Below are 8,366 nucleotides of genomic sequence, written 5' to 3' on the forward strand. Positions count from 1 at the left end.
ATACGCTGAATTTGAGAAGATGTACAATTGTAAGTTTGATTTACAGTTATTTCTTCAACGCCTAGAAGCTAAAATGAAAAATCCTCTTGTGAATATTTATGAAATTGTATTGGTTAAGAAACGATCATACAGAAATGTGTTATCTAGTTTTGTAATGGATGGTACGGAAAATTTGGAAAATGAGAATTGGTCCTGTGTCAATTATTTTGACAAAAATCAATCCACACTCACAGAAGAGTTTTCACTTCATCAAATAACAACATACTTTTATATTCACAATTATATCAGTCAAGTTAAGTTTTACAAGCAAGCAATGTCTACCAAACCCATGGTTCTTCCTTTATCACATATCTCCTATGAGCCTCAATGTAAATGTGTTCACTGTCTAACAAACACTAGCTATATTGAAGAGTATTGTATTGATTTGTATCTGTTTTTCAAAGGACATTTTAATATATGCACGATAAAAACTCAAGATGAAGAAGATATTAAACATAGGATCAAATGTTTAGAAAAGGAAAATAAACTGAAATACGATCAATATATAAACTTCGCTAAAGAAATTTATGAGAAGGCTCTTCTTATTATCAAGAAAAAAGAGAAGGAAACTGGTCCTTTGAATAAAATTGAAGTGGATTTCTTGAAATATTGCATTCGATCTTTCTGGGAAGTATTCATTGGGCATACATTGGAAAAGGAATTCTCTGTATCAACCTCAAGCTCTCCTGTTGTTAAGAAAAAAGAAAAATGTAAACCTCTGAAAAAAAGGAAATCTAGATTTCTTCAAAATATGATGTTCTCTAGCCCTAAAAAGTACAAGAAGGTCCTGATTGGAAGTGATATTGATGATCTTACCTACTGGTCGAAGTCAAGAACTTGTGAATCAGAACCAGTCCAAGATGACAATTTTTTGGGTGCGAGTAAAAAAATTTTCTCTTCAGAATGTTCAGATGCAACTTTAGAGAATGAAGATTATCAAGCTTTGTTAACTCCAATTAATGATAATACATCTCTTTCACAGCAGCATAACAACTCTAATCAAAACATTATCTGGAGATGAAGATACAAGCTTGAAAATGAAATCACCCACTGAAATCTTCAACAGAGTTAGAAATAGGAAGAACAAACAAGAACCACAACTTTATCGAGGACATCTAGGTTATATTATCTAGGCGCACGACAGTGCGCCAGGCCAAGTTCCGGCCTCAGCACGCCAGTCTGTATATTACACGAAACATTTCGAGCCATTTTTACCCCTATCATAACTCCGTTAATTACGCACGTATTGTTACGAAATTTGGACCATATGTTAAGCTATACTTGCTTATTATGCCTGCGAAATTCCGAAGTTCTAGCTTTAAAGGAAGGGGTAGAAAAGGGGTCTAGAAAATCGCTTATTTTAAGACTCACTGACTCACTCATCAAAATTATGAAGCACTTCCTGATGTCGTAGAAACTTGAAATTTGGCAGGATGGTAGGTCTTGATGAGCAAGTAAAGGGAAAAATCTGAAATTGGGCAAAAGTTGCTCTGGGCTCCGCTCACAGGCGGATTTAAAACGGGGAACACACTTTGAGGCCAGCAAAACTTTTCCTGTGTTTATTATTTCAGATTTAATTTCTTCGAAACAAAACTCAGGCACGATATAAGGTCTCAGGGGCGAAGCCCCGGGAGCGCGCAGCGGGACCAAACACAAAGGAGCGCGAAGCGCGACCGTACGCACAATCCCGCGAAGCCCCCGGGAGCGCGCAGCTCGATCGTATACAAGGGAGCGCGAAGCCCGACAGCATGCATTAGAAAAAAGGAGTAAGATCCCCCACAAAAACACAAATGTGAAAAAAAGGCCAAGTTCCTATCCAAAAATGTCGTCCTATAAAAATGGTGAGATCAGAAAATGAAGGCCAAGTCTGCATTCCCAGTTTTTCGTGTCTACTGAAAATGCTGAATCTCAATTCCTTCAACCTTCTCTCAATTTCAACTTGGCTGGGAACACGAAAAACTAGGAATGCAGACTTGACCTTAATTTTCTGATCTCACCATTTTTATAGGTTAATTATTACTGAAAATTCAAGCAATGGTAGAATCATGAAGTTGAAGAAATCCTGATTGTAAAAACTGACCATCAAAAATTTCACCCGATTACATTACTTTCCTTCCTATAGGATAAGGAAAGTAATAAGTAGACATCGGATTATATGCATCGAGGCTCAAAAGTCCCCTTAAATACCCTGTACGCTTGACAGCTTTCCGTTCCCACCAAAAAGCGTCGCCAAATATGACTTTTTTTAGGTTTTCTAAAAGATCTCGTGAACGTTCATCCTACGCAAAAATAGGTATTCCGAGATAAAATGTAGAGCATGAAATTCTGAACATTGGATGTCTTTGCATTTTTTTTTTCTACGACCAACCATAACGGAGCAGTTACTCCGCCCGTTTGGCCACCAAAAGCGGTTATTGTCCAAATCTCATAAATTTTAATTTCTGATCGAGTTTATTTTCAAAACATAGCACCCGAGAGATAAATGTTCTGAGAAAAAGTTGTTTGGTCAATTGTTATACGTAGGACCATCATCTAAAGTTCTAAAGTATTCTAAAGCATAACTTTTGCTTTGGTTAAGCGGCTACAGGGTCTCGGCTGTCGAAATTTGTATTTCATTGCAAAATGTAGTGAACAATAAATTAAAGGCTGTTCCTTGGGAATAATTATTAACAGAGTTTTTTCTTCGCTCAGGCACATTTAATAACTCTATTGTCCATAAGTACGGCACATTAAGCACAACAACTATGACTTGGTTTCGTTTTTAGGTTATCAGTCGTTGTTCAGATACTTTTTAGCAATCAAAAGTTATCTACCCTCATGGAAAGCTGAGTGTGTAAGCTTTCCATAAGGTTTGAAGTGGATAACTTATGTTTGCTAAAAAAAATATAAAGCGAAGAAAAAACTCTGTTAATAATTATTCCCAAGGAACAGCCTCCAATTTATTGTTCACTACATTTTGCGATGGAAATGTAAATTTCGCTCTACGTTTTATCTCGCAATACAATTTTACTATTATGTAGGTTCATAGTAGGTACTTATACAGAGTTACAAATTGGTCTCCGTAGCTACAGAATGTTATTGATATACATTGTAGAACTCACAGCTACCTATTCTCTAGGTCCCCCCAACCTACCTGCCGCTGCGGTGACATCCTCACAGTCAAACACATCCTCACCTGCCCACTAGACATTCAACTACGTTCCTCCCTCCCTAACCCGCCGTCACTTACCGATGAAACCGCCGGGGTCGACGCCCTAATGTCGCTCCTGAAGTCCCTGAACAGTCAAACACATTCTCACCTGCCCACTAGACATTCAACTACGTTCCTCCCTCCCTAACCCGCAGTCACTTACCGATGAAACCACCGGGGTCGACGCCCTAATGTCGCTCCTGAAGGCCCTGAACATCTTCGAAAAAATTTAAACCCAATGAGGAACCGGCGCGAACGACATGCACAAAAACATTGTTAAAGCGCCTAATGGAAAAAAAAAAAAGGAACAGCCTCCAATTTATTGTTCACTACATTTTGCGATGGAAATGTAAATTTCGCTCTACGTTTTATCTCGCAATACAATTTTACGTAGGATGAACGGTTAACGAGATATTTTCGAAAAACTGATTTTCCATAGGATATGAAAGGTAAATGTGTACTCGTGATCATTTTTATCACAGAAAATCCGCCATGCACGAGCTCTATGTACGCGTTCCCAGAAGAAAATGGTTTGTGGTTCCCTGAAAAATTGACATATTTGGACAAAATAGGTACTGTTTTAAAGCTGAGACTTCAGGAATATGTTTCCTGTTGCATGCCAGCAGATTTGACCTTTTTTTCCTGGTTAAATTTCCTCTTGAAAATTTAAAAGAAAATGCTGATCACGGAAATTTCTAAATTAAAACTTACCAAAAGGTAGCAAAAAGATAATTTTACTGTTTTAAGTTTTATTTATTTCAATGGAAATTTTGTGCAGATTTCAGTCATGAAAACCATTTTTCTCTATGTTTAACCGAAAAAAAGTTCTGACCGGTTTATTAAGGGAAGGTCGTGTATTTTAAAGAAAAAACAAAATGGCGAATATCTCGGTTGTTGGTGATGTTGTTGATGTTGTTGGTGTTGTTGTTGGTGTTGTTGTTGGTGTTGTTGTTGGTGTTGGTGGTGTTGTTGGTGGTGTTGTTGGTGGTGTTGTTGGTGTTGTTGTTGGTGGTGTTGTTGGTGGTGGTGTTGGTGGTGGTGTTGGTGGTGGTGTTGGTGGTGGTGTTGGTGGTGGTGTTGTTGGTGGTGTTGTTTTCGTGTTTACCCTGTATAATTTTTCGCGTTTACCCTGTTTCTATTTAAGATTTCGAAGTTTACCCTCGTGGGGCCGACCCAGGCTCCGACCTAAATTTGGCAACTAGGTACTTAAGAAAATGGTATTTCAAAAGATAAAGCACTACCCTAACCCTAATTTTCAGAGCCTCATCTTTAGCCGTTCCAAAAATATTCACATGTCCTCAGACTAAATTTAAAGTACACTTACACTACTCATATGATTACATTCGATCTTTTTGTCCATCTGTAATCGAACAGCATTAGGATTTCCTCAGACTAAATTTAAAGTACACTTACACTACTCATATGATTACATTCGATCTTTTTGTCCATCTGTAATCGAACAGCATTAGGTTAGTTACTTCTTAGCACGATTTTTCAGAAATGATCATCTTTCTGGGCATTATAGCGTTAGGTAGCTTGCAGAAATATCTTTTACAATTGAATATATGATCAACTTTTTGTGGGTTGAAGGGGAGTGGGAGGAGGAGGAGAAGGGAAGACAGTCATATTTGGCGAGGCTTTTTGGCGGGAACGGCAAGCTGTCAAGCGTACAGGGTATTTAAGGGGACTTTTGAGCCTCGATGCATATAATCCGATGTCTACTTATTACTTTCCTTATCCTATAGGAAGGAAAGTAATGTAATCGGGTGAAATTTTTGATGGTCAGTTTTTACAATCAGGATTTCTTCAACTTCATGATTCTACCATTGCTTGAATTTTCAGTAATAATTAACCTATAAAAATGGTGAGATCAGAAAATTAAGGTCAAGTCTGCATTCCTAGTTTTTCGTGTTCCCAGCCAAGTTGAAATTGAGAGAAGGTTGAAGGAATTGAGATTCAGCATTTTCAGTAGACACGAAAAACTGGGAATGCAGACTTGGCCTTCATTTTCTGATCTCACCATTTTTATAGGACGACATTTTTGGATAGGAACTTGGCCTTTTTTTCACATTTGTGTTTTTGTGGGGGATCTTACTCCTTTTTTCTAATGCATGCTGTCGGGCTTCGCGCTCCCTTGTATACGATCGAGCTGCGCGCTCCCGGGGGCTTCGCGGGATTGTGCGTACGGTCGCGCTTCGCGCTCCTTTGTGTTTGGTCCCGCTGCGCGCTCCCGGGGCTTCGCCCCTGAGACCTTATATCGTGCCTGAGTTTTGTTTCGAAGAAATTAAATCTGAAATAATAAACACAGGAAAAGTTTTGCTGGCCTCAAAGTGTGTTCCCCGTTTTAAATCCGCCTGTGAGCGGAGCCCAGAGCAACTTTTGCCCAATTTCAGATTTTTCCCTTTACTTGCTCATCAAGATAATACATAGGTATCTATTTGAATAAGGTTAAATCCAGATTTCAATATCACTTATAATAATATCCGTCCAAAGTAATAGTGGGCTAGAATATGTAAATCAAACACAAGAATATCTATAGGTAATTCAATCACTACAATGTATATCAATAACATTCTGTAGCTACGGAGACCAATTTGTAACTCTGTATAAGTACCTACTATGAACCTACATAATATGTAAAACATATTATGTTTTATCTTTTATGTTCTATCTTCACCTTCTACATAAGTACATACCTACACAGATAATACATTAAATTAAACATATTATGTTTTATCTTTTATGTTCTATCTTCACCTTCTACATAAGTACATACCTACACAGATAATACATTAAATTATTTTAATGACCTACCTACCTACATAACATAACATAACATAACATGAACCCATTACATAATGATACCTATCTATACATATAGAAATAACTTAACATACCTAACTATAATAAATAATAGATTATTTGACAGTGAAGAAAATAGATATTTACAATACAGTAGGTAAGTGAGTACCGATCATAATGTTGCAAATAATGATAGATCATCACTACATAATCAGTACGTTAGCAGTCACTGCTTAATTTTCCTTTTAACTAGAGTTATCTTCTTTTCATCGAGGAAATCTTGACAATAGGTATTGAGCAATGAAGGGATGACATACTCTAATCTTCTATCTCCATATTGTACAGTGTATACTCGAGGTCTTCTGAAACTCTGAGAGAGAGAGAGAGAGAGAGAGAGAGAGAGAGAGAGAGAGAGAGAGAGAGAGAGAGAGAGAGAGAGAGAGAGAAGGGGAGTGGGAGGAGGAGGAGAAGGGAAGACGTCTTCATAGGTTTTAAGAGCGTTTCAAATATGTTTTGGTTATATTGTACGTAAAGAAAATGCTTACTATGTGAAAACATAGTAGTTAGTTGAGTAACATAGAATGAGGTTGGTAAACTGCCACAATGGTATGTTGGTACTTGGTAATCAAAGTCTACGTTTCAACTCCTTCTGGATAAATACCGAGGTGAGTCCAAATGTAATAATAGATATACAAGCAGGTCCGTATCCACAATTTTAGTGAGGGGGCCCCCAAGAATCCAAACATTCACTTATCAGGAGGGGATGTTTCAACTAAAAAATATTAAAGAGAAATTAGGGTTAGGGTCACTTATTTTTATCTAAATTCTAACTCTTTTTCTCTGATCTATGAGCTTGGGCTCTCAAGCGCCGCAGGCAAAAGTTTTCAAAAAATATGTTGGTACCTGATCTGCTTTGCAGCAGAACACTAAATAGAACAAAATTAAATTAGAGCACCGCAGGCAAATTTTTTTAAAATTTGGGCTACAACCATTCAGAAATGCAGTTTGATAAAACTTCAAATCTTCAGTGCCGCAGACGAATTTTTTCCAAAAATATAATATAGATACCTGATGTTTGTCAAGAGTTAATTTTTGACTTAGGTAGGTACCTATTTAATTTTTAGATAATTTTCGACCCTTCCTTAATTAGAAGAGAAGGATTCAGCTATAGGTTCATAGAGTTTGTGAAAGAATTGTTGTTAGATGAAATAAAATAAAAACAACAAAACTGAATTTTTCGGAAATTTTGGTCTACAATCTTGAGAAATCCAGTCTCACCAAAACTAAAATTTTAAGCTCCGCAGGCGATTTTTTTTAGACTTCTTGTGGGGTGGAGGTGTGGCCCTTCCTACGCGCCCATGGGAAGCACAAAAAATGGGAAATTCATATTGATCGGTGATTTGTGTGTGCTTCAAATAGGTCCTAATTATGATTAATATTGAAATTCAGACCCAAAAGTTTTCAAAATTGTTAAAGGATTATTTGAAGTAATAATTCGGGAATATCATTATTGAACTAACGAAGAGAAGGTCCACGTTCTACGTCTTAACTCGACCGTTTTGCATTTGGTTTGGATGAATGTTTTATTATTATTGTTCCACTGACTCACTCATCAAAATTATGAAGCACTTCCTGATGTCGAAGAAACTTGAAATTTGGCAGGATGGTAGGTCTTGATGAGCAAGTAAAGGGAAAAATCTGAAATTGGGCAAAAGTTGCTCTGGGCTCCGCTCACAGGCGGATTTAAAACGGGGAACACCAGCAAAACTTTTCCTGTGTTTATTATTTCAGATTTAATTTCTTCGAAACAAAACTCAGGCACGATATAAGGTCTCAGGGGCGAAGCCCCCGGGAGCGCGCAGCTCGATCGTATACAAGGGAGCGCGAAGCCCGACAGCATGCATTAGAAAAAAGGAGTAAGATCCCCCACAAAAACACAAATGTGAAAAAAAGGCCAAGTTCCTATCCAAAAATGTCGTCCTATAAAAATGGTGAGATCAGAAAATGAAGGCCAAGTCTGCATTCCCAGTTTTTCGTGTCTACTGAAAATGCTGAATCTCAATTCCTTCAACCTTCTCTCAATTTCAACTTGGCTGGGAACACGAAAAACTAGGAATGCAGACTTGACCTTAATTTTCTGATCTCACCATTTTTATAGGTTAATTATTACTGAAAATTCAAGCAATGGTAGAATCATGAAGTTGAAGAAATCCTGATTGTAAAAACTGACCATCAAAAATTTCACCCGATTACATTACTTTCCTTCCTATAGGATAAGGAAAGTAATAAGTAGACATCGGATTATATGCATCGAGGCTCAAAAGTCCCCTTAAAT

This window comes from Diaphorina citri, unplaced genomic scaffold, assembly GCF_000475195.1.
Source record: "Diaphorina citri unplaced genomic scaffold, Diaci psyllid genome assembly version 1.1 scaffold2043, whole genome shotgun sequence".
Taxonomy (NCBI): domain Eukaryota; kingdom Metazoa; phylum Arthropoda; class Insecta; order Hemiptera; family Psyllidae; genus Diaphorina; species Diaphorina citri.